The following is a 26,566-nucleotide window of genomic DNA, read 5'->3' as shown; positions in this document are numbered from 1 at the left end:
AGCTGCCCTAAACAGCTGCTTGATTTCCCTGTAAACCAATGGCTGATACCTGGGATTCTGCCCCCTTCTTTCATAACATACAGGACAATAAGTAATTATGAAACTATTTGCCAGTCTTCTTCCTTTCCCAGGGATCTTCTGGGGTTGAGGGGCAAGGTGGCTCTGGGGAGTCCAAACTGTCTTCTGGGGAAGAAGAATAACTTGGAGCAGAAACATTCATTACAAATAGTGTGACAGCTGGGCTAATTATCTTTGACCATGGGAGTTATATAGTTGCTGGAGGGTGAGGCAAAGGGCGCTGCCATTTTGTCAGGTGTTGCGGAGGAAGGGCCTTGATTTAGGATGGCGGACTTCTGGGGTGGAGTTCTGGAGGCATGGCCCAGGGTGGAGAGGATGATTGACAGTGGGGGCGTGACCCACAGTTGTGGGGGTGCAGTCTGGAGGTTCATTCAGGGTGGAAGAGAAGGATGTGGTAGCAGGAAGTGGAGGAGCCAAGATGGAGGGAGGATGGTCGGGCTCCTGAGCCATATTCAGGCTCCTTCTGTCTTGAGTCTCCAGGCCATGATGCTCCAAGACAGCATGGACATTGCCATCTTGGACCATCATGGAAGGTCTTAGAAAGGCAGGTTTGAGGGGTGGTCCCAAGTTAGGAGTGACCAACAAATAGAGTTTTCAACCCACTGCTTCCTGGTGAAGGGTCTCAAGGATGGTGTGGAAGATGGGGAGCATGTGGGATGCAATTGGGTCCCTTTTGATCAAAAGGTTGTACAGTTTAACTCTCCCTGAATCCCAAAATTCAGTGGTATGGATTTCATCATTAGAGTCATCTGGAAAATTTTTAATGATCCACCTCATGATTGATTTTAATTCGTTCTTTGAAAATATTATGTCATGATCAGTGAGAATTAAAGCATGAATCCCCATTGTTTCAGGAGCTGATGAACAGCAACCACCAGAGGCCAAGGCAAGCCTGACCTGTCTGTCCTGGCAGGTTTGCTTGGAGCAACCCTTGGATATTTGAAATTATGAATGTGGAGTTCTAATTTCAGGCATTTGTGCCTGGAGAAGAGGGATGTTTTTCTGCCATACAAAGAAAAGCACAGAGCCCTTGCCAGTGTTTGGAAAATAGGTGAGTGCTGGCACTCAGGAATCAAAGACCAGCCAGACCTGTCTGTCCTGGCAGCTTTTGTCTGGCAGCAATCTTTGGATACACAGAAATTTGGAGGTGGAATCCTAATTTTGGCCATGGATGCCTGGAAAAATGGACAGTTCTTTTCTATACAAAGGAAAGCCCAGAGCCCTAGTGTTTCAGGGGCAGATGGGAGTGGCCTTCCACATTCCAAGGTCAGCCAGACCTGTCCGGTGACCCCTGGGAGGCCAAGGCAGCCACACCTGTTTCATGTTCCCTTGGTTCCACAGGGCCCTGCAGTGTCACAATGGTTCTCTGGCTTCCATGAGGCCCTCAGGTTTCATAATGGCCCCTTGGTTACACAAGTCCTTAAGGATCTTCATGGTCTCCAGGGTTCCACAAGGCCCCATAGAGTCATGATAGTCGATTGGTTCCATGAAGCCTGGCTGTGTCCAATGGCCCCTTGGTTCCATTGGGGCCCAGTAGTGCAACAATGATTCCCTTGGTTCCACAAGTTCCCATAGTGTCACAATGGCCCCTTCCTTCCATGAGGCCCCACAGGGTCACAATGGTCTCCATGATTCCATGGGGCCTTGCAATGCCACAATGCTCTCCATGGACCCACAGTGCCCTGCAGGATCACACGGGCCCTTTGGCTCCACAAGGCCCTGAAATGCAGCAATGGCCTCTTGGTTCCACAAAGCCCTGCTGCTTCACACTGGCCCCTTGGGACCATGCGGCCCAACAGAGCCACAAAGATGTCCTTGGTTCCATGAGGCCCCACAGTGTCACAGTGGCCCCTTGGATCCATGGTACACTGCAGGGTCACAATGCTCCCCTTGGTTCCACAAGTTCCTACAGTGTCACAGGTTCCACAAGGGCCTGCAGTGTCACCATGGCCCATTGGTTCCACAATGCCCCGCAGTGTCACAATGGTCTCCATAGGAAGGAAACAAGTGAGCCCCAGTGGGGCAGGGGCAGATGAGAGGGGGCCACCAGAGGCCAAGGCTGGCCAGACTTGACTGTATGGGCAGATTTCGTCTGGGAGTAACCCTTGGATATAGAGAATTTTAGACACTGGATTCCGATTTTGGCCATGGGTGCCTAGACAAGAAAGACAGTTCTTTCCCATAGGAGTAAAAGCACAGACCCCAGTGCTTCACAGTCAGATGGAAAGTGGCCCTTGACATGTCAAATTCAGTGGGACCTGTCAGACAGCCCCCAGGAGGCCAAACCAGGCAGACCTGTTCCATGTTCCATTGACTTCATGGGTGCCCACACTGTCACAATGGTCTCCTTGATTCCATGAGGTCTGGCAATGTCACAATGGCTTCTTGGTTTCATGAGCCCCAACAGAGTCACAAGGGTCCATTGGCCCCACGCAGCCCTGCTGTGAAACAATGGCTCCTTGTTTCTATTTTAAATCAATCACAATCAAACCGCAGTTTGATCATTGATCCATGCTTCCTAGGGCCCATGATTTGCACAATGGTCTCCTTGATTCCATGATTCCTGGATTCCACAGTGTCGAGGTTTAGGGCAAATTTGGAGGAGAATTTCCAAATTAGGGCTCCTCCAGTAAGCAAACCCACACAGCCCCTCCCCCCAACCAGTTCGGCAAGGATTTCTCGGAGAGGAGTGGAAAGAACCTGTTTATTTAACAAGCACAGCACCCCCCAGCACACAAAATGAACAATACCAGATGACACCACTCTGAAAAAAATATGACAAATTCAGAAAGTCTCTCTGGGGGTGGTCACTCTGTTCTCAGTCCCTCCGGCGCTGGGGCTGCTGCTGCAGGCCAGAATGTGCAGGATCTTGGTGTTTCTCAGGTCCCAGTCCGGAGCAGGTTCGAAATGATCAGAAAAAGGAAAGGAGAAACCATCCAGGAAGAAATTGGACAGTTTAGCTGAACTAGCTAAAGAGCAAAAGCCAGCAGAAGCGAAGCAAGCAAGAGCGAGAGAGCAAAAGCAAAAAGCAAAAGCCGCAAAAGCAAAAGCTGCAGTCTCTGTGTCCCGCCAGGCTGATAAGAAAACCAAAACAAAACTTTCCCTCTTCAGAGCCGGTCTTAAAGGTACAGAACATAATATCCAACATTAACAGAACACATGAATGGGGATACAAGCATCATAACGTCACCCTAGGACATTCCACCCCTTATCCCCATATCATCAACATACTACCACACATCATGCATTTATTCACACAAAATTTCCATCTGCTCCCCCAAAATTTACAAGCAATACCCATCATGCCCTCATCACATCCCCACACTGGACCACTGAATCCAGGCCCTATACTACAGAGCTGCAGGATTTCACCCCTTTCACTTTACTCACTCAAAGCTCCATCTATCACTTGCTCAGACCTTCAACACTTGCACATCTCCTTCTCCATCTCCCACTTGCCCAGACCTTCAACACTTACACATTTCCTTCTATCTCATGTCTGTATGGTTTAATGTACAGGCAATGGCAGTAACATCCAAAAAACAGTGATATTGCATATCATTCTCACCCCACAATCAGATCTCCCTGTGGTACACATCGTGTTGTTCCATCTCTTTGCATTATCCACCATGTGCAACCTGGTCCCTGAGCAAAGACAACCCCACGAATGGGTTTGTCTGTACTCGAGGCAGACTTGACCCACACAGTCTTCCCTAACAAACCTCTGACATGCACCACTGGGACTTTATCTCCATCTATTACATTCAGGGACTCAGACTGGGCAGGACCTGCTCGGTTGGTGGAACCTCAGGTATTAACTAACCAGGTGGCCTTTGCTAAATGCTGCTCCCAATTTTTGAAAGATCCCCCACCCAAAGTTTTAGCTGGGTTTTTAGTAGTCCATTGTACCTCTCCACTTTGCCTGCAGCTGGTGCATGGTAGGGGATATGGTACACCCACTCAATGCCATGTTCCCTAGCCCAGGTGTTGATAAGGCTGTTCTTGAAATGAGTCCCATTGTCTGACTCAATCCTCTCAGGGGTACCATGTCTCCACAGGATTTGGTTTTCCAGGCCCAGGATGGTGTTCCAGGCAATAGCATGAGACACAGGGTGGGTTTCCAACCATCCAGTGGTGGCTTCCACCATGGTCAGCACGTGGCGCTTGCCCTGGCGTGTCTGGGGCAGTGTGATGGAGTCAATCTGCCAGGCCTCCCCATACTTGTACTTGCACCATCGCCCACCATACCATAGGGGCTTCACTCGCTGGGCCTGCTTGATGGCAGCACACGTCTCACAGTCATGGATAACCTGAGAAATACCGTCCATGGTTAAATCCACCCCTCGGTCTCTTGCCCACTTATAGGTGGCATCTCTGCCCTGATGGCCTGAGGCATCATGGGCCCATCGAGCTAGGAATAACTCTCCCTTGTGTTCCCAATCTAGGTCTATCTTTGACACCCCTATCTTTGCTGCCTGGTCTACCTGCTCATTGTTTTGGTGCTCGTCATTGGCTCTACTCTTGGGGACATGGGCATCTACATGGCGGACTTTCACAGGTAGCCTCCCTACCCTGGTAGCAATGTCTTTCCACTCTTCAGCAGCCCAAATTGGTTTTCCTCTATGCTGCCAGTTAGCCTTTTTCCACCTCTCCAGCCATCCCCACAGAGCATTGGCTACCATCCATGAATCAGTGTAGAGGTAGAGCTTTGGCCATTTCTCTCTTTCTGCAATGTCCAGGGCCAGTTGAACGGCTTTGAGTTCTGCAAGTTGACTTGATCCACCTTCTCCGTCGGTAGCTTGTGCAACCTGTTATGTGGGGCTCCATACGGCTGCTTTCCACTTCCGGTTCATCCCTACGATGCGACAGGAACCGTCAGTGAAAAGAGCGTAGTGCGTTTCCTCTGGGGGCAGTTGGTTATATGGAGGAGCCTCTTCAGCCCGTGTCACTGGTTCTTGTTCTTCATCTGTGACACCAAAATTCGCACCTTCGGGCCCATTTGTAATTACCTCCAAAATCCCAGGGCGATCCAGTTTACCTATACGGGAGCTGTCTCTGTCCCTCTGGGAGCCTCTCAGGAACCCTGGGCCAGTCCCGAGTCGGCAGACACCGGGGGCAGCCCCGACACGGCCGACAGCGGGGAGACACTCTCTGTGCCCCGAGGGTACTGAGGGCACCTGGGCTGGTGGCCTGTGCAGCACAAGAGACACCAGAGACATCGGTAGAAGAGAAAGGGCTGACTCTTAGCAGGGGTTAATCCAAGGTTTTATTCTAGGAGTCCCAAAGGAGCCCCTACACCTCAGGGGCCTCCTGCCCACAGCCCCAGGAGATGTGCCAAGGTTACATTTAAAGGGAGGTGGAAACCCAAAGTAGATAACATTTTACTAACCAAGAAGTGACCCTAAGGGATGGGTACTGGGGAATAGACATTTAGGACAGCGTATGGGGCAAGGCTTGGGGGGCTGACCCCTGGCCTCTGGCTGATCACTCGACATCCTGGAACGAAGCTTCTGGATGGAGGGGATGGGATGCTGAGTGATTGACAGAGAGCCAGGGTGGGGATTTGGGGATGATCTCAGCAAGGGAAAGGGATTACACAGGTAAAGGAAGGGGGGTACCATCTGGGATTAACCATTTGGGAAAAATACGGGGATTCAAAAACAAAACTATTACAAAATATTTTAAAGTATAAAAATAACTACAACACACCACCCAGATCTGGTGTTTGCTGTGCAAGTGCCCAGATACGGAAATTTCCCAGGGCTGGCACAGCCCAAGTCAAGCAATTTGCTGGCACAGAAAGCCAAAATCCGGCAATTTCCTGATGCCAATACAGGCGCCCAGACCTGGTGTTTGCTGCCACTGCCAGTGCTCAGATCTGGCAATTTCCCTGTTCTGGCAGAGCCAAGTCCAGCAATTTTCTGGCAAAGAAAGCCACAACCCAGCACCGCCCAGATCTGGTGTGCTGGGGTTGGTTTAAAAGAAGAGGGATACCTCGGCTTAAGGCCATGGGAAAACCCTCTTTAGTCAGGGTCAGCAGGAGCTCCTGCCCATAATCCTCTCGTTCAGTTATGCAGATTGTTACTAGAAAGTTCTGAGTTCTCTTTGCTACCATTGGTTACTTTATACTGCAAAAATTGTAATATTCTTAATCCCTCCTTCCTCTTGGATCCTTCCCTCAGATCCCACCTTAACCCCTCCCCATAAATAAATGGATAAATATCCCTGCTAGACCCTGGACCCAGGCTTTTTTCTGCTTTGCTCTCTCTACTGTGCACACCGTCTTGTTTGTTGTGTTTGCCTTCATTAAAGTTCTGTTTCCAGAGCACCAGATGAAAGCAGTCTCTGTCTGTAAAGTGGCCAGAGCTGGTTCTCAGGGAAACCACTGGTCAACGGTCCGGATGAGGGCCAGAAGGTTTCACTGGTGTTTGCTGGCACCACCAGTGCCCACATCTGGAAATTTCCCTATTCTGACACAGCCCAAGTGCAGCAATTTACTGGCACAGAAATCCAAAACCCGGCAACTTTCTGCTACTGGCTCTGGCACCGCCCACATCTTGTGTTTGCTGTGCCAGTGCCCAGATTTGGAAATTTCCCGGTGCCAGCGGAGCCCAAATCTGGCAGATTTCTGTCACTGGCAACGACACCACCCAGATCTGGTGTTTGCTGGCAGCGCCAGTGCCCAGATCTGAAAACTTCCTGGTGCTGGCACAGCCCAAGTCCAGTGATTTGCTGGCACAGAAAGCCAAAAGTTGGAAATTTCCAGGTTCTGGCTCCAGCACCATCCAGATCTGGTGTTTGCTGGGACCGCCAGTGCCCAGATTTGGAAATTTCCCAGTGCCAGCAGAGCCCAGGTCTAGCAATTTGGTTTTAGGCTAGGTTAGGCAGAGAAGTTCCTGGGACTGTGACTTTACTTTCTCTTGGAACTGTTTAAACCTGCTCTGGACTGAAAACCCAGAAAAACACCGGCAGCTCACACCTGTGGCCCACCGAGCTCTGGGACGCTGCATTCCAGCACCAGAGGGACTTAGAAGAGACCGAGTGAGCCAACTACAACCCACAAAAAGGACTTTCTGAATTTGCCATCTCTTCAGCACTGTCAGAGGTTTTATTTAATATTATTCATTTTTCATGCTTCTGAATATCTTACTTTTTAAATAAACTGGGGTTTTTTCACTTTTCTCGAGGGAAGTCTTTTCCTGAACTAGTAGGGGGAGGGGATGCTTGAACTTGCTTTCTAGACGGATCCCTTTTGGAGGTTTCCTCCCCAAATTTGCCCTAAGCCAGCACAAACAGTCATCATGAAAATTTCACCAGTGGCATAATTTCCTGCTGGCAAATCTTGTGACAGAAGCTTGACCTTGTTCTCCATGACACATTCTTGGGAAGAGGGACAGGAGAAGATTCCTGGAAAACTGAAACAGCCTTCCAGAAGTGAAATGAAAATGAAAGAAACAATCCAAGATCTTTTCCTCTATTTATTTCTATGCTCCCCTTTTCCATGTTGCACTACTTCTCCATCCCAGGAATTCCAGATGCACCTCACCTCTAAGATCGGTGACTTAGTGATTTTTAGACACTCGAAAATACCATGAGCCACACACAGTTTTCCTTCCCCTGGTTTTACTGGAAGGCAACACTGGAGATGTAAGTGCAGTGCTTGGGTCAGGTAGGAATCCTACAGCAAGGGAAGGTGGCCCGACAGTGTTTGACCCTCAGCCAGGCCAGTGCAGAGCAGCAAGCGAGGGGATTGCTGTGCCAGTGTGCAGGAGTCAGGGCTCTGCATCTGGGCTCACCGCTGCAAAGTTCCCGTGTTTGGACAGACTCAGGGGCTGTGCCCGGGGCGCGCGGGACTCGAACGTGGGGCTCGTGGGGCGAGCGGGGAACGGACACGGGGACGAACGGCCCCGGTGCTTCAGTTGCAGCGGCGGCAGCGGCGGCAGCAGCAGCGGCAGCAGCAGCAGCGACAGCAGCAGCAGCGACAGCAGAAAAACAGATATTTTAGATCTTTCTTTCTTTCTTTCTCTTTATCTTTTTCTTTCTCTGTCTCTCCCTTTCCCGCGGTCGGGCACCCTTCTCTCGGGGTCCCTTGCCCGGCGTTCCTCTCCTCTCCCCGCCTCCCTCTCCCCTGCCGGGCCGGGCCATGCCCCCGGCCCGCCCCCGGCCCCGGGCGGGGCTGCCCCGTGCCCGGCCCCGGCCGTCCCGCCGCGCTCTCGCCTCCGCCCGGCTCTGGCCGTACTGGCGGTGGCGCTGCTGGGCGGGCATCAGTTCCTGGTGCGGGGGCGGCATCGCCGCCCTTCGGCTCCGCCTGGCCCGAGCCCGGCCCCGGACCCGACGCAGGGTCCAGTCCCGGCCCCGGCCCCGGCCCCGGCCCCGGCCCCGGCCCCGGCCCCGGCTCCTCCCGGGGCCCGCGGAGGATACAGGCGGCGCGGCCGCTCCCGCCGCCTCCGCTGGGGCTTCCCCGGCCCGAGCTCCGCCGCTCGACAGCGCGGCCGCCGGCCCCGAGACTCCCGTGCCGCGTTCCAAGGAGCGAACGCCTGGGCATGGCCGGCCCGGGGCGGCTGAGGGGCGCTCGGGGGCCGTTGCTGGCCCCGGGCCGAGCTCTGACAACCGCGTCCCGCCCGCAGGGAAGGCGCACGAGGCCCTGCAGGAGCGGCACCGGCTGGGTTCGCTGCTGGGCCGCGCTCCAGTCACAAACATGGAGCAGAGAGCGCCGAGAGTGCGCAAGGTGGTCTGGCTGGATCAGAAGGAGGAGGACGAAGGCCCTGGAGCTGCCCCAGCACAGGGGACCGAGGCGGTGCCCGTCCATCCACCGCAGGAGGGTGAGTGGCAGAGCTGGGCTGCAGGGCTGGAGCCTGCAGCCAACTTGGCCCCATCCCATCCCATCCCATTCCATCCCATCCCATCCCATCCCATCCCATCCCATCCCATCCCATCCCATCCCATCCCATCCCATCCCATCCCATCCCATCCCATCCCATCCCATCCCATCCCATCCCCTGGGGAAATGCCCAGGGACAGGACGGAAGAGGGGCCGGGCAGACACCCCGCAGGGGCCGTGCTCCATCCCCCTGGAGCATCCCGGGGCTCTCCCTGCCTGGGCAGTGCAGGGCTGGGCTGTGTTCTCCGGCCTCTCCCGCAGCCCCTCAGCTCTGGCTGTGCTCGCTCTTTGCCAGATGCAGCCGTGGAGCGCACACAAGAGCAGGAATCCAGCCGTGGCCGCTTCCGCAGCGCAGCACAGGTACCTGCAGCCACCCCCACCTGGGCTGGGCCTGCTGTCCCTGCTCAGCCCAGCACCGTGTGTGCAGCACTCCATGCAACATCCCCGGCTTCCTGCCCTTCTCCTACAGCTCGTTTGCAACTTCATCCGGAGCATTCGGCAGGAAGAGACCAGCACCATGGGCACTGGGCTCAGAGCTCACTCCGAGCTCCTCAATCATGAGACCAGTGCCGCCCTGCTGGATTTGCTCCTGGAGAAGGGTGCTGCCAGGCCAGAACAAGTGAGCAGCCTGGGGCCAGGCTTCAATTCCCCCATGAGTCCCGTGGCTTCCCCAGCCAGGCCTGCTGGTCCCTGGGAGCCTTTGAGGCCATGGCAGTGCGCTGGCAAGGGAAGCATTCTCTGGGGACCCTGGGGACATTGCTCCCTCTGGCAGCTTTCCAAGTCTCCCCGTGCCTTCTCCAGGTGCCCACCATGGTGAGGTACATTCACCAATGGCTCCTGGCCAATGATTCTGCCGAGCACAGGCTGGACGAGGCCCTGCTGACTCTCACCAGAGCACACCCGGGTGATGCAGTCGTGACGCTGCTGCGTGTGGCCCCGTCCTGTGACAGGTATGGGGCCCACCTGCCCAGAGGGCTCAGCCCTCCCCAGCCCATCAGACTGTACAGCCTGGCCCAGGTGTCTGACCAACAGAGAGTTCCAGGGCCCTCTGGCTGCTGCCTTTTCCAGCCCTGGCACGTCAGCCCCCAAGCCTGCTGCCATGCTCCCTTGCCGCCCCTCAGGGCTCTGTCCCCACAGGCCTGGGCTGCCTGGGTGCTGCTGGCGAGGGCCAGTGGGCAGAGGCAGAGCCGGCTGTCAGCCCGGGCCCCTAGGGATGCCCAGGCCATGGTGCCGTGTCTGAGACCCCCCTGAGACAGAGCTCTAACCCCACAGAGCTGCCATCACCATGTGGAAGACCATCATGTGCTCGCTTAGGACTGTGGAGCCAGTGCAGCTGATACTCCTGGATGTGCTGGGGAGCTGGCCAAGCACAGCACCTGCACCTCTGATGGGGACAAAACGGGTGTCTTTGGCCTGGCTGTGAGTTTCTGCAAATGGCCTTTGCTGGCCCCAAGGCCGCCTCTCCAGCAGCTCTCCATTCCCCTTCGCCCACTGCATCTCCCTGCCTCAGGCACTGGCCTGAAACCCGGCCCAGGGGCAGCTTCAGGCCCACCAGGCCCCGTGCTCCCCCTGCCAAGGTCTCTCCGGGCCTCTCCCTGCCAAGCTCGGGCCCTGCCACACGGAAACCTCGGCACTGAGCGCTGTCTCGGGGGGCTTTGTCCCTTGCAGGCAACCATGGTGATGTGGAAGATCCTCCAGGAGCCCCCTGTCCCACGTGTAGTGGCTCCGTATTTCCCCCGCCTATTTTTGCATCTACTCTTCCAAGTGTTCTTCAGCACAGAAGAGATGCCAGAGGAGGTCGATGCCTTCTGGAAGGGATGCCAGCAAGAGCACGGCCTTGCCACCAGCCCCAACAGGTGCTCCATGCCAGTCCTCCTGTCCCTGCCATGTGGCCTGCCAAGGAGCCAGTGCTGCCAGTGTGACCTGGGCTTTGCTGTGCACACAGGTTTGCAGTGCAGACCCTGAAGTCCCTGCTCTGCCTTGTCCAGTGTGAGCACGTGGTGGTGTCAATGGAAGGCAAGGGTGGCTGGGACATGCTGCTCTGCGTTGATACCCACCACTATGCCGTGGCTCTGCTGGCCAGGTGAGACCCCCCTTGTCCCCATTGCTCCTGGCATTTGTGCCCTGAGCCCAGGCTGTCCCACATGGTCCCCATGGCTGTGGGCCAAAGGGACGAGGGACAGCCAAGCAGACTGGGAAAGGCTGGGAAAGGAGGGTGCCCAGGAGCGGCCACATCTCAAAGGGCCCAGGTCCCCTGGCAGGGTGGTGGGGAAAGACAAGAACAGTGTGAGTCAGTGCTGGGAGAGGCTTCCCCCCCTCCCCCAGCTCAGGGTCTTAGTGCCATTTTCCACCTTCCAGGGAGATGCGCCATGCATCCAGGCCCTTGTGTAAAAGGATCTTATGCTGCCTCCTTGAGATGCTCAGCAAAGAGATGCCATACTGGGATTTCCCTGCCCTGGCATTCCTTGTGGAGGTGAGCCTGAAGGCCAGCATGACCTGGCTGAGCTGCCTCCCAGCTCTCTGCCCTCTCGTCGCCGCAGCCGCCTGGGACGGTGCCCGTGCCCTGCGCTGCTGCCTGGGCCCAGCCCTGTGCGGTTCTGGGCTCCTGCCGGCCGGCTCCCCCGTCACTGGCCTGTGCCTTTCAGCTCCTCGAGTGCCTGGACTTGAGGGAATGCAGGGACAGCATCATGGATCTTGTCTTGTCATGGCACCTGCGGAGGGAGCGCGCAGACATTGGCAGCCAGCTTCTCAGGGCCCTCCTCCCGCTCAGGGACCATTCCCCGCTGGTGAGAAGGGGGCAGTGGCTGAAGCCCTGCAGGCAGCGTGGGGCTGGGCAACGCAGTCGCTTGGCCTTGCCTGGCCTTTGGGCGCTGGGGCAGCTGCTCCCAGCTCTCCTGCCTCCCGCTTCAGCTGCCCGAGTGCTTCAGGACAGGCCTTTGGCCTCTGGGCCCTGCGGCAGCAGGGTGGCCTTTCACAAACTTGCCTTCCGCACAGGCCGAAAGAATGTGGAGCCTGACGGAAAGGCTCGTGGAACTCCTGCGGGTCAGGATGACCACCATGCTACTGGGCTATCTGTTCCTGGATAATGGTGCCCGCATACCCAGCCCCATCGCCCTGCATTTGGCTAACGTGTTCCTGCCACTCTTTGACTACGTAAGGCTCTGTGTCCCGAGCCATGGCCACTGGCTGCTGCCCGGACACTTGGTGCCCTGTGGAGATGCAGGCCTGCACCAGTGTGGGCCAGAATCAGCTGATGCTGAGCTCTTGCTGCCTTCCTGTTCTACAGGGTGATAGCCAGGTGCAGCAGCTCTCCATGATTGTCTTTCACACCTTGATGTCTGCTGTAGAAGAAGAAGGAAAGAAGCCCCTGATGACACAAGTGTGGCAGAGCCTGCTCCCACTGCTCTTCCACTGCCACGATGAGAATCTGCATGTGGCACAGGTGAGGACTCGTGGGCTGCTGCTGTCCCGCTGGCAGGGGGCTCGGCTGCCTCCTGCCCTGCGCCTGCTGGACCGCAGCCTCCTCCAGGCTGCAGCTCCTGTGCCCTGGGCTCTGGGGCCATCTCCGCATCTCTGCTGCTCTCCAGACTTCTCGGGAAACACTTCTTTGTGCGGTCAAGTTCCTGAAAAGGAAAGATCTTGAAAACACTGTGAAGAAAGAGAAACTCTGGAAGTTCGCTGAGCTCCTGGTAAGGAGGGCCTGCAAGCCCCAGCCTCAGGCTGGAGAAGGCCCCTGAGGGCGGTGCTCAGTGTGCGGGGCTGGCAGCTGTGCCCCTGCCCGCTGCTGCAGCCAGAGGCCGCGCGGGCTCTTCTCCAGGCTCCTGTGGGCCTGAGCCGGGTGCCCATGGAGCCCCGGCCTGGCGGGGCTGCGGGCCGGCACCGCGGCTCCCCGGGCAGCAGCCGGCCCGCTGCCCCCTGCCCTCGGGGGCCCTTGGCCAGCGGCTGCTGGCCGCGCCTCAGGGCTGTGCGGGCAGGGGAGGCCAGGGCTGGGCGCAGGCAGCGCCCGGCCCCGGGGCTGAGCCCGCGCCAAGCCTTCCCTCCTGCCGCTCTCTGCAGCTGGCAGAGGACAGGAGCCGAGCGGCCGAACACCTGTGCCGGGCCCTGCGCTACCTGCAGAGCCCACAGGAGCCCCTGCGAGAGGCGGCCATCAGGTTCACGGGTGAGCCACGAGCCCGGGCTCCCTCCGCGGCCCGCCGCAGCTCGGCCCCGGCCCCGTCTGCTGCCCCGGCAGCGCCAGCCGGGCCCGGCGCCGTGGAGCCCCGCCTGGCCTGGGCATTGCTGCTGCCGCCCTCTGGCAGCCGTGCCCTGGGGCGGCAGCGTGCGGCAAGGGCCGGGCTGAGCCCTGCCGGGCCAGCAGCCCGTGTGGCCACAGCGCCGGCAGCGCCGCTGGCAGGGAACTGTGCCGCTGGGGCCGTGACAGGCTCTGTGTTCACAGGCATGGCCGGGCGGCGCCTGAGGGGGCAGCAGCGAGAGCTGCAGCTGATCTGCACTGGTGAGTGAGGGCAGCGGGCTGGCAGCGGGGGCTGCCTGGGGGAGAGCTGCAAGCCCTGCCCCGGCTGCGGAGGGCTCTGCTCCCGTGGCCAGAGCACACGGAGCTTTCAGGGCCACGTGGGCCATTGGTGGCCAGCAGCTTCGGCCTGATCCCCTTGCTCCCTTCTCCCTCCTGGCCATGGCCAGAGCCACCTGGGATGGCCCTTGCCGGGGGCTCTCCTTGGCTCCCCACAGATACAGCTCTGACAGTGGCTCCGTTCCTCTCTCTTGCAGCCCTGGAACGCCTGACGGAGGACGTGAGCAGTGCCGTGTCACAGCTGGCACTTGAAACACTGCATGTCCTCCGGGCAATAGAGCGTGGGCGATATTCCACCATCCAGAGGCTGCAAGATCAGCTGCGCAGGGCATGGAGGACTCGGCCTCGCCTGTCGGGGCTCGGCTGCCTGCACTGCCGGATGACTTAGGAGGAGAGCTGATCTGGGAGGCTGTCTTTGCTGGGGCAACCTGAGCCAGAGGTAATTTTCTTTAAGATTTTTCTTCTTTTCCATTTTTTATCTATATTGTAAATAGATAAATTATAGAGTATATAGAATTATATATATTATTATAGATTATAGATTACTGTAAATAATTCTAGAATGTGTTATGATACGCAGACTGCCAGGAGCTTTTCTTTGCTGCCCAGGGTCTGCGGGGCAAGAGGCAGGAAAGGGTGAAAAGGGAGCTTGTGCTCAGCAGCACAGCAGGATGAGGGGTCCTGAGGCCCTGAAGGGGGAAAGGGGTGCTTGTGCTCAGCCAGCTGCCCGGCCGTGCAGCGGGCAAGGGGAAATGGCCAGAAGCCCCTTGGCCTGTGGTGGTTCTGCTGAAGCGTTTGTGCTGCCCACAGAGCGGCTGGGCAGGGGCCGGAGCTGCGGGGATCCCTGCCAGAGCGGTGCCTGGAGATGGCCACAAGCCCTGTGCCAGGCAGGAAGCGCCATCCGTGCCCTCCTGCCTGTGTGCTGCTGGCTGCCTTGCTGAGGGCTCCCAGGTGCCTCTGGCTGGGGCTGCTCTGGAGCTGCTGTGGGGCTGCGGCGCTGCTGCCGGGCAGCTTGGCCGGGCTGGGGCAGGGCCTGAGGGGCTGGGGCGCTGGCAAGCCCTGAGCAATGGGGCTGTCAGAGGCCACAAGCAGCCCCCGGCAGCCGCCTTGTTCCTGCCAGAGTTGACTTGCAAGAGGGATCCTGGGCACTGTGGAACCAACAGCATCAGTGTTGTTGGAAACCCAAATGCAGGGAAATCCCAGACCTTTGGTCTTGTCAGCAAAGCTTAGAATTGAACCCAGGATTTGATCTGAGACCTTGGAAAGGGCTTCCAAACTTAGGTGCTAGAAGCGAGAATGTGGATTTGTAGATTCTAGCAGAGACATGGGGAGGAAAATTGAAGTGGAGGAAAGTTTAGAGTTTTAGAGTTCAAGATGTAGAAAAAGTCAAAGTAGTTACAATGGTAAAGAAGAAGTTTAGGATGCAGTGCTGTAGGTTTGTGTGTCATAAGATGATTGGCTAAGGAAGCTTGCACTGTAGCATGAGTCCATAAGATGAAAGATTGAAGGATTGGCTCCAAAACACAAATATCCTTGTTGGCCGTGTCTTCTTGGCCAAGAAATCCTTCAAAGCTTTTGTAACTACAAGTCTTGCGGCCTTGTGAACCATGCGGTGGAGTGGGAGCCAAACTCACCCTTCCTGTCTATGTAGAAGAGAAGAAAAAACAATAGCATCATCTAAAAAACTCAGAGGTCTGCTCTCTAGCTCATTCCAAACTCCTTCAACTCCCCCAAAGTGGGATTTAGCTACAAACACATGACACGGACTCTTAGTGCTGCCTCTTTGACTCCAGAGCAGCTGCTTTAGGATCTTCCTCATAACCCTGTGTAGTTATGTGCCAGAAATGTATCATTTGAAGAAACTTTCCCAACTGACTTGCATGGAGGTTTGTTTGAAGGGTATTTGAGGAGAAAGGCTCCCAGCAGAGATCTGGCCTTTGGCCTAGTTGTGTCCCCTGCTGATTGTGAAGTGTGCCATCGGCTGCAGGGCTTTCTGGGCTAAAAATATCATCAAGTCACTTGGACTTGCTCTTTTTGGCCTCTAAAAGCTGGACCCAATTTTGGGGAAAATTTGGAGACCTCATCTATAGGTGGATGGAGCACCTAGGATTCTCCCAGTTGCTGGGAATGGTTCTCCAGGTCCCTGGATTATCCAGGGCCCTGGTAAGTTGCAGCTCCACACATGCCTTGGCAATGAGAAGCAAAGGAAGCCAGACCTTTTTGTGCTGCCTGTGTCACTGCACCGGGGTCATGGGATGGGCACACGCAGCCCTTGTGCTGGAGCTGAGCTGCTCTGCCCAGCACTGGTGGCCGCCATCCAAGCTGGTTTTGCTTGTGCTGGTTCCCTGACAGCTGGGGCCCTGGGCAGAGCCCTGAGAGCCTGGTCTCCCCCCAGGGAAGGAGCAGGAGCCCCTGGAGAAGCTGTACCGGGTGGGGATGCTGCTGCTGCTGCTGCTGCTGATGCTGGTGCTGCTGCTGGAGACAGCCAGGATGACAGCAAGGATGACAAGCTCTTCCTCAGCCTGGCCACTGGAGGCTGAAGGTGATGGACTTTGATTCTGGCACCTTCTTCAAAGCCAAACTCCACAGGGCATTTTCAGATGAGTCCACACCCAGGGAAATGCTGCCAGATTTGAGCATGGCCCAGCCTGGCTGGGAAGCAAAGGTTCCCCCTTTGCTGGGGCAGATGCAACTCATCCTTCAGTCGCTGCCCAGCTGCTTTTTGGCAGGGCTGGGGGCTGGGCTGGGCTGGGTACAAAATGGGAGTGGGCTCCTGGCCCTGCCAACAGCCCCCAGCAGCCACCGTGCCCCGGGCTGGGGCTGGGGCTGGGGCTGGGGCAGCCAGCCCGACACAAACAAAGCCCCATGGTGGGAGCAGAGGTGGGACTCCAGAACCTGTGCAGGGGCTGCTTTGCTCTGCAGGCAAGGAAGGGCTTGGGCTGCTCAGCTACCCTTGTTTGCTTTGGGATCACGGTGATTTTGGGGGGCAGTGCAGGGGGGAAGAGAGAAAGTGTGGGCTTCCCTCAGCCATGGCTGGGTTTTTCCCTACCATGTAGGAGTTGGGCCTTCCTGAAGGCCCTGACAGAGATAAGAGTTTTTCCTGTTTTTCTTGTTTTCCCTTTTTGCATCTAATCTCTTTTCAATAATGTGTTGTTTGTTTTTCCAGAGGAAGCGTTCCAGGTGGTCCAGTGTGGATGGGGAAGTGCTTGGGAGCAGCTGTGGCGTGGATGGGCCATGCCCTTGGAGAAGGCTGAGGCCATGGTTTGGGAGCAGCTTTTCTTGCAGCCATGGCTGGCGTGAGGTGGGTCCCTGTGTGCTTGGCAGGGTGGGATCAGAGCTTTTGGGAGATGGCAGCGAGCACAGGAGCATCCTGCTCTGGGCAGCTGCTGAGGGCTGGATGTGCCGTGGCTGGCTGCAGGCTGGGCACATGTCCTGCCCTCCTGCTCTGCTGCCAAAGGCAGCAGGGATGGGCAGCTCTGGGCACAGCTCTGGGCACAGCCAGCATGGCCTGGGCCCCGCAGGCCTTGGCACAAGGGCACAGGAGCCCTCAGCTGACGGGCGGTTTCTGCTTTCTCTCCTTGCAGCCGGGCTCTGCGGCTGCTGAGGCTGCTCTGGGCTCTGCCAGGGCTCTGCTGGGCTCAGCCCTGGGCCCAGCTGGGCTGGCTCTGCCCTCACATTGCTCTGACAGCTCTGCATCAGACGAGCCCGTTGCCAGCACAGCGCCTGAGCTTTCTGCTTTGGCAGCTGAGTGAGACTCTGCTGCAGGCCCAGAGATTGCAGCTGGGGACACACATCCAATTGGCAAGGACCCAAACTCTCCACAGTCCCAGCTGAACGCCTGCATCTGCACAGGCGTTCCATTCTTCCTTCTTGATTGGCTGGAATTGTGCAGTTGCACTTTCTTCCTCCTCTAGCAGTGCCACGAGTGGGCCAAAGCTGGCGAGTGGGCCGTGCTCCTGAGGCAGTGCAGTCTGGAGCTGGTGGATGGAGAATTGCCCTTCTGCACTGCCAAACCAGAGCAAAAAGCCCTAAGTGGGACTTTGTGTCTCTAAGAAATGCCTGACAGTTTCAAAGGGAATGTGCAGCTCATTCCCAGGCTGAGAAGGAAGGGCATCTTCTAAAGGATTTGGGGTTTGACAGAGTTTCCATTCCCAGTCCTGCTTGGAGCTGGAAGGGCACAAAGCAATTTCCTCTTGCTTCAACCACAATTTCAAGTAGCAATGTTGGAAACAAAGCCCAAAATCTTTTAAAAGGCTGCTGAGGTCAGTAAGATGGATCCATGCCATCAGCACATTTACAATGTAAATAACTGAGTTCTCTTTTTCAAAAGATCATTTACCTCTTAATGCAAAGAATGTAACTTTGCATTTATGTTTTGTTTTTTTCACTAACATTATGTTATGTTTTTTCTCTAACACTTGGATTTTATTCTTATCTTTTACAATTTACCTATTTTTTCCCTTTTCCTTTTTTTTCTTTTAAATAGAAAACATGTCCTATGAAAGGAATGTCCTTTGCTCCTGGTTCCCGTGTGGAGCAGCTCCCTTCCTGCTGGCTGGGCTGCTCAGGCAGAGCCCGGCAGCTCCTGGCCCTGCAGGGCTGAGGCTTTTCCCCATTGCTGGGCACAGACTGATGGAGCAGCACTGCTGAACACGGGCACACAGAGGGACCAGCAGCAGCTGCCTTTGCCCACCTGAGGCTCCAGGGCCCAACCTCTGAGCAGCCAGGGCTGGAAGAGACTGGCAGGATCTGATCCCTGACTCTGGGCCAGGGCTGCACAAATGACCCCACAGCAGCAGCAGCAGCAGCAGATGGAGCTGACTTTCAGCACAGCCCTGCCCCTGTTCCCTCCCGTGTGCAGCGGTGTCACAGCAGCCTGAGGCACCTGGGAGCCCCCAGTGCCAGCAGGGACTTGAGATGGCAGCCCTGGGCTCCTGGAGGCTGTGCAAGGAACGGAGCTGGGCACTCCCTGTCCATGGGGAGCTTGCAGATGGAAAAGGCTGCTGTGCCCAGGCAGCTCCAAGGGCACAGAAAGGAGGCTCTGGAGCACTGGATCTGTGCCAGTGCCACAGTCCTGGGCAGCAGCCAGCCAGCCCTGGGGGAACAGAGGGCACAGCACGAGGGACAGAAGCAGGCAAGGGCAGAGACTGGAGAGAGCCAGAGCCAGGAGCAGGAACAGCTGCTCCATTGCACTCTTGGAGAAAGCTCTTGGCTGGTTCCAAGCGCTGAAAGGCGTGAAGGGCAGAGAGGAGGCCACAGCAAACAATGCTCCTGTTTGCACAGCCTCCCCTCTGCGTGTCCCAGAAGGAATTGCATGGACTGTGCTCTTCTCTCCGAGTCATCTCGTTCAGCATGAGCAGCTCAGCACCAGGAGCTGAAGGAGCTGAAGCCTCAGGCCACAGGAGCTGGGCAAGAGGAGACTTTCTGAGCAAATGAATGCTGCTAACATGGACCCAGCTGAATGCAGTGGATGGAATCATGGAATCACAGAATCCTTTCTGTTGGAAAAGCCCTCTGAGCTCACCCAGTGCAGCCGCTCAGCCAGCAGTGCCAAGCCCAGCACTAAAGCACGTCTCTGAAGTGCCAAGGCCTGGACAGCAGCCCTGAGTGAGGCCTGAACAGCAGGCCCTGAGCCCAAGGTGGCCTCTGGAGGAACCTTCCAACCAAAGGTTATCTTTGTATCTGCTCCCTAATCAAATATGCATGGTCATTAGCACTGTGATAGATGTAGCCACTCCTTAGTGAAACATGTATTGATCTTTGTGTATTTAGAAGCCAGGCAAGGCCATGAAATCTGACATCTGCCCTTGTTTGGGGCTGAATGGTCAAAGTCACCTCCCTTGGTTCCTCCTGGGGCCCTGGCCAGGCTTTGGGAGGGAGCCAAGAGGAGGATGAAACCAGATGTTGCCACACTAGCAGTGCTGTCAGTTTGTCCATTCAGCACTGTCAGAGCTGGGCCCTCTCCCAGCGCGGTTGGAGCCTCAGCTGTGGCTGGAGGCACCTGCAGGAATTGCCAGTGCCCAGGAGTGGCTCTGCAGCCCTTGGCTGTGACAGCTTCCCCAGCTGCTGTGTGGGTCTGGGCGATGGGAAAGGCTGAGGGTAACTGGGGCTGGATCTTTCTCAATCACTGCAGGCAATCTTTGGTGGGGATGGTTGGGTGCATTGCTGAGCTGCTCCTGTTGTGATTCTTTGCTGCTTTGAGCTGCAGGAAATGACACTGATTCCTTCAGTTGGAGTCTGTGTCTTTGGTGCTGACCCTGCCCACTGGCAAAACAAAACTGGCCCAGTCTGGCCAGATCCCAACAAAATGTCACTTGTTCAGTGTAAATGTGAGGAATCAGTGCCATCAGAAATTCCCAGATGGGAAGCCCTTCCCTGGAGTTCCCTGGCTCTGGAGTGGGCTGAGGTCGGAGCCCCATGGGAGCAGTGGGGCAGTCGGGTAAAAGAGGCTGAACCCCTGGATGGCTTCAAATGCATCCAAAAATTACATAAGGGAAAAGGAAAAGAACTTGTGGGTTTGGGAAGACGTGGGTGAACTTTGTTAATGACACTTTGGAAACAGCACCAACAGAAGGAAAAATTGTTTTTGTCACTCCCACACGGAGTGACAGAAGGTTTCAATCTTGAGCTCAGGTTTATTTTTGCTAGTGATATAATTATAATGATACTATTAATAATAATAATAATAAATTAATCGTAATAGTTATATATAATACAACACAATAATTTATATTTGTATCTATGTAATTAGAAATTGATACTATTAAATAAGGCGGACAGTACTAATATGTCAGCTTTAGCTGCTCATTTTGACACTAAATACTCTACAGAAAAGGACTGGCCAAGACCCAAATGTCAGTGGTAAACTTTGTGAACTCTATACAAGGCATAAAGGAGGAAGGGATGAAATTGGCTATTTCTATAGGATTTGCTGATACTGTGATGCAGAATGCTTTTTCTGTTACTGTAAGAAATGCAGTGATTAAGACTGCTGGGTTTTTCATATCCCAGACAATCCACAAGCTGCAGGATTGGTTGCACGGGTGAAGGGGTTGTTAAAAGAGCAGCTGAAAAAATGAGGAGATGGGAACCTTTGCCCATGGAGAACCCATCTCCCAGATGTGCTCCATGCCCTTAACAATGGCCCACTGGGGAAATGGAAACCCCTGGCTGTGCATGGCTGCACCCAATTTACATTAATGAACTAAATCAATTATTAGAAGAAGTAAGAAGTGATGCTGTTAAAATATCCAACAGCACATCCTGCGAGCTCCAACAAACACAAATGGGGCTCTGCAGAACTGCACAGCCTTGGATTATCTGCTTGCTGGCCAGGGAGGATCCTGGGCTATTCCAGGACAGGAATGTTGCAGGAGTGTCTATCAGTGCTGGGTTTGAGGTCCAACAATCAGGAATCACCTCAATAGAAAGATGAGTAGAAGACAGTCAGAAAGAAGAAAATTCCTCATGGTGGGATTGGCTCCCAAATTGGAGGCTGCTGTGAAATGCATTTGCGGCAGTCACTGCAATCATTGCATTGTGAGCACTTGGTGTGTTATGATTCCATGTGACACCTTGTGCTGGAAATGGAGTTCTGGGACTTGTCTGAAAAGAGACACAGTCTCAATGATAAAAGAGGCATTTGATAAATAACAGAGAATAGCAGCTAATTAGGCATGTTTTAAAAGGAATGCAAATTGTAGCTCTGAGTAATGAACTTGAGCAGCACTTAATTGAAGAACAAGAGGTGATGCCTTTGTGCCTAATACCTAAATTTAAACTATGTTATTGCAATTGTTCTGAAGGTTGCAGTTCTTCTGTAGGTCAAAGCACTGAGTGAAGCACTGAGGCCTCACCAGGCCCTGACTGAGGCCTGAACAACAGGCCCTGAGGCAAAGCTGAGCTCCAGATGAACCTTTCAACCAAAGGTTATATTTGTATCCACTCATCAATGTATCATTATTAGCAATATGATCTCTGTATGTGTTCATTGGTGAAATATGGATTTACATTCCTGTATTTAGAAAGCAGGCCAGATCCCATCTGGCTTTGTTTGAGGCTGTGGGATCAAAGTCACCTCCCTTGGTTCCTCCTTGAGCCCTGGCCAGGCTTTGGGAGAAGCCACTCAGGAGAATGAAACCAGATGTTCCCACACCAGCAGTGGTGTCAGCTTGTTTGTTTAACAGTGTAAAAGCTGGGCCCTCTCACAGTGAGGTTGGAGCCTCATTGTCTGCAAAGGTGGGTGCACCTGCAGGAATTCCCAGGGTCCAGGAGTGGCTCTCCAGTCCTTGGCTGTGAAAGGGTTAAAAGCACTGTGCCCAGGCATACCTGGGCAAGAATAAGAGACACTGCACCCAATATGGAAGCTTGCAAAAATTCAGCCACAAGCTCAAGACACAGGATGAATGTTGGCAAGAAACAGGGAACAAAACTGGCATAAATGAAGGGTAGAGCTTGCTAAAACCAGTGAGGAAATTGCTGAAACTGCCAGCAAGAGACTGTGCATGCCTAGAGGAGAAAGGTGCAAAGGGCACGGCGATGAAGACGTCCAGCCTTCATCAGGAGACCCCCGAGGAAGACGCGGAGCCTTCCTCAGTGCCAGCACCAGTGCGCGCTGCGCCTGCGCCTGGCGCATGCTAATGATGGTAATGAGTGCTGAGAGATTGTTTGCATAACCACACCTTTTCTAAGGAAAACCATGAATGTGCACAGAGTATAACCATCCATTGTAATCTCTGTGTGCTGTGTGCTGTCAGGAGGAGATATCCCCGCACACCTGGTGCTGAATAAAGCAAATCCCCCTCCCTGGGCTTTGTCTGGGAAGTGTCTCTGGGCCCCGTTTGGGGCCATCCACGTCCATGGGGTTCTGTCAAGTTCCAGTGGAACCTTGGTGCCACGTTATTCCCCAGCCTCACAGTGCTCTCCTGCTGCCGTGAGGTCACTCCCTGTGTGACACCCTGCAGCCCTGGCTCCATCAGGGTCTCTGGGGTTCCTTGGTGCACGCCTTTCTCCCATCTGAGCCTTGCTCCCATGGGTTCCATGGACTGACAGTGGCCCTCTGCATTCCATGGGCCCAGCTAGATCACAGCAGAGCCTGGCTTTCATCAGGTTCTGATACCTGTTCTGCCAGCTGACAGGGCTGATTTAAAGAACACAGAAACCAATGGGAAGAATGGTCTTATTTTACTGTGAGTGTTAAGGCAACACAAAATTAAAATTATACATTCAATACAACTACATGCTTGGCTTTAGCAACAAGCAAAAAGAAGCAAGGTAATGCACCTAATCATTATTACAGGAGAGAAAGGATAGGGACTGAGAAAGACACATCCCCAATTGCCTAAACACTTTACCATCATCCAGAGTCTACAGTCGCTGGGGAGCCCCATTTCACAGCAAGGACCTGGAGAACTCTTGCAAGCACTTGGGAAAATCCCACGTGGTCCATCCACCCATAGGTGAGGTCTCCCAATTTGCTCCAAAAGTGGGTCCAGGTTTTTAGGCCTAAATCAGCAAGTCAAAGGAACTGGATTATATTTTTTGCCCATGAACTCCTGGGTCTCCTGGCACTTTTGCTGACCAGGAGGACCCATGGCTTGGCCAGAGCCCAGTCCCTGGCTTGGAGAGTTTCCCCTAAAATATCCTACAAGCCTCTATTCATGTCAGTTGGGAAAATTTCTTAGAATGACACATTTCTTGCAGGTAACTACACAAGATTATGTGAAAGTCTCCAAAGCAGCTGATTTGGTGTTAAACAGCTGCAGAAGCACCTTGGTCATCTATTTTTAGCTAACTAAAACTGATGGTGTTAGTCACATAATGCCCAGGGTTTGTCCTGTAAGCCAGCTCTGGCTGAGGGCTGCCACTCAGGCCTGAGCACATCAGCAGCTGAAGTGACCACGACTGGGAATGGCAAAAACACCCCCTGGGACTGGCCCAGAGGCCCTGGGACTCCCTGGCATGGATCACCTCAGGAGACAGGATTTCAGGGAGCCCAAAGGACTTTGGGGAGAGCTGCTGTGGACACAGAGGGAATGGCACAGCTGGATCCCTTGCCTGGGCTCCCAGAGGACCCTTCTGCTGTGGGGCTGCTGAGGGTGGAGGAGCAGCAGGTACCCATGGCCACCCCAAAGCAGGGCCCCGTTGGCAACACGGCCCTGACCGGGGCTGCGGGACCCCATCCCTGGGATGAGTCAGGAGCTGCAGAGCTGGGAGTGCTCAGCCAGAGCCGCTGAGCCTTCAGCAGCCCCACACGGCCAGAGCGTGAGCCCAGTGGGGAGTGGGCACTGACAGGGACTGTGGGGCCTGAACCAAGGCCCAGCCCCACTGAGAGCGGCTGTGCCGGACACGCTGCAGCTCCAGGAGCAGCTGGAGCCCCAGGCAGCCAAGGGGAGCCACCATGGATGTTCCTTTCTTCCCCTCAGAAAGGACACTGGGAAGCTGGGGAAGTGTCAGTGAAAGGAGTAGGGATGGTGGGAGCTGTGGAACAGCACTGACACGAGAAACCCAAACTCTCCTGAGAAAGGAGGGCAGAAATCCCCAGTGTCCAGCATCCTGCCAGAGAAACCCATTCCCAGAATTACCAACATAAAGCCATCCTCCAATTCTCTGGATTGTGCTGCTCCTGACCCACTTACACCTTCCCCCCAGAGTGAAGCTCTGAAGTGGGATTGATGGAGGAAAGCTGAGCCCTGAGCCAGGCCAGGGTCAGTGCCAGGATCATCCCCTGGCGCTGTTTGACAGCGGCTCTGCAGGAGCTGGGGATGCAAACAGGACAAACCTGAGCATCTCCCAGCATCAGATACCTCAGAGCTCACACAGCAACACGGCCATGGCTCTCCCAAACTGGATTTAGGAGTGGCACACCTACTGCAGCCATTGGATCCAGATCAGCCCAGATCCCTTTGGGACTGTTATAAATGAGAAACTTGACTGGGCCATTATTCAAGCACAAACCAGTGCCAGCAGTGAGCGGGGCCTGTTGTTTCAGGACTGGTTCCTATGGGAAACATCCCGCTTCCCATGGCAGACATCCCGCTCCAGTCAGGCCAGCACCCCTGGGTTAGAATTTGAAGGGTCTCAGCCTCAGTCCTTGGGGAGGGCTTCAAGCTCCATCCTTGACAGTGATTATGAGGCATGTTATGAATAAGAAGCTTGACTAGGCCAATATTCAAGCAGCAATCAATTTATTAATTAATATGGTAAAGTATGAGCAATACAGCGCTGGGGACAGTGGGGGAAGTTTTCCCTCCAACTGCACCCCGATAATTGAGGGTTACAGGTATTTATAGGGGTACTCATCAGCTTTTTTCAACAGTTTATATTTCCAATTTTTACTCATCAGCAATTTTTATTCCAAATTATTACATCACAATTTTATACACTATTGTGATTTTAATTTCTCAGGACGTATTTTCAAAGGTGTATCCCCAGATGGTGATGGTCCAGTTTCCAAAAGAAGAAAGACGAATCCCATCTGGTGGAGTCCAGCTCCCCAGATGTGTCCACCTTTTAATTGCAGAGACTATAAATCTCATAACAGTGATGTCCAGCTTCCCTATGGACGAAACCATAAATCCTTGAGGTGATGTTCATCTTCCTTTCTCAAACTGTTTTTCTCTGCTTCAATAAGGTGTGAGATAAGCATATTTCCTATATATATGATCCAAAGCTATAGTTTCAAGGATACAAGTAATGTTCTAAAATTACACTTCAAAATGTTATTATTGCAGAGCTTTTTTATGGATTAAATGCAAGAAAAAAGCAACATCCTTAACACCTTAATTCCAATGCTCTTAAATCAACCAGGGTTAATTGCAAACAAAAGATAGGGTCGAAGGCCTTTTTCCATGCTTTATTTTCCTCAGTTATTATTAGAATTCGCAACTATCCCATTGTCGATGTCCTCACATTTTGCATTCGCAAGTACACACTTCACCTGTTTGCACCTGACATGAAACACAGCTTTGCATCTCACAGGCAGATGAGGGATCTTTGCACCATCTTTTACAGACTGACATCCCAAAACATAAAAATAATCATGCATTTCCTCTTAAAAATAAAATTTACTGAATTAATAAAATTATTTTTCTTATTTATAAAAGAATTATTCTATATTTGTATTACCAAATTTGAATATTTATATTGAAAATCCATACCATTTTAGCAAGCAAAAAATTTATTGGTCATTGGTTCTAAGTAACACAATTCCCTTCATTAATTCATTGACCAGTGTGGCTATTGATTTCTCCGTCTTTATGCTAATTAGTCCTATTTTCAATCCTTCTGTCATCTTTTTTATCATTTTCACAGGCAGGATAAACGGGGCCACTTTGGGGTCCAGGGAGAACTTTCTGGGGCACATTTGGGGCAGTTCTGGGTCTGGGGAGGGAATTCAAAGAGAATTGAGGGTCTGGAGGACACTTGGGGGAGCCGGATGGGCACCTGGAGGGGCACTCAGGGATTCCGAGGGACAGTTCGGGGTCCGGGACAGCACTTGGGGGTCCAGGGGGGCCCTTGGAAGTCAGGGAGGAGAATTTGGGGCCCTGCGGGGTCCAGGTGGGCCCTTGGGGGCGCTGATGGGGCTCTCTGGGGCGCGGGGGGTAATGGGAGTTGTAGGCGCGGGTCTAATACAGTTTAACGGGGCCGGGGAGCATCACGGGAGTTCAAAGCGCAGCTGCAATGGCTCTCGGTGGGGCGCGGGGCATGAGGGGAGATCAAGTCCCGGCTGGAAAAGCTCTGGACGTGCGCCGCGGAGCATGATGGGAGCCGTAGTCCCGGAAGTGGTTCGAACGCTTAGTTTAGGGGTCTGGGAAGGCACTTGGGGGACACTTTTGCGTCCGAGCCGCGACTTGAGATCCTCGTGGTAACGTAAACGGTTCGGGAGAACTTGCGGGGATCTCAGGGAGCTCTAACCGGGCTCTTTAGGGCGTGGGGCACAGGAGGAGTTTTCGGCGCTGGACCGTGTTATAAGGGCTCTGGGGCCGCGGGGGATGAGAGGAGATGAATTCCCAGAAGTGGCTGTACCGGGCATCTGTGGG

The sequence above is a fragment of the Agelaius phoeniceus genome (genome assembly GCF_051311805.1).
Source record: "Agelaius phoeniceus isolate bAgePho1 chromosome W unlocalized genomic scaffold, bAgePho1.hap1 SUPER_W_unloc_2, whole genome shotgun sequence".
Lineage (NCBI taxonomy): Eukaryota > Metazoa > Chordata > Aves > Passeriformes > Icteridae > Agelaius > Agelaius phoeniceus.
The sequence above is the reverse complement of the archived record's forward strand: the minus strand, read 5'-3'. Positions refer to the sequence as shown.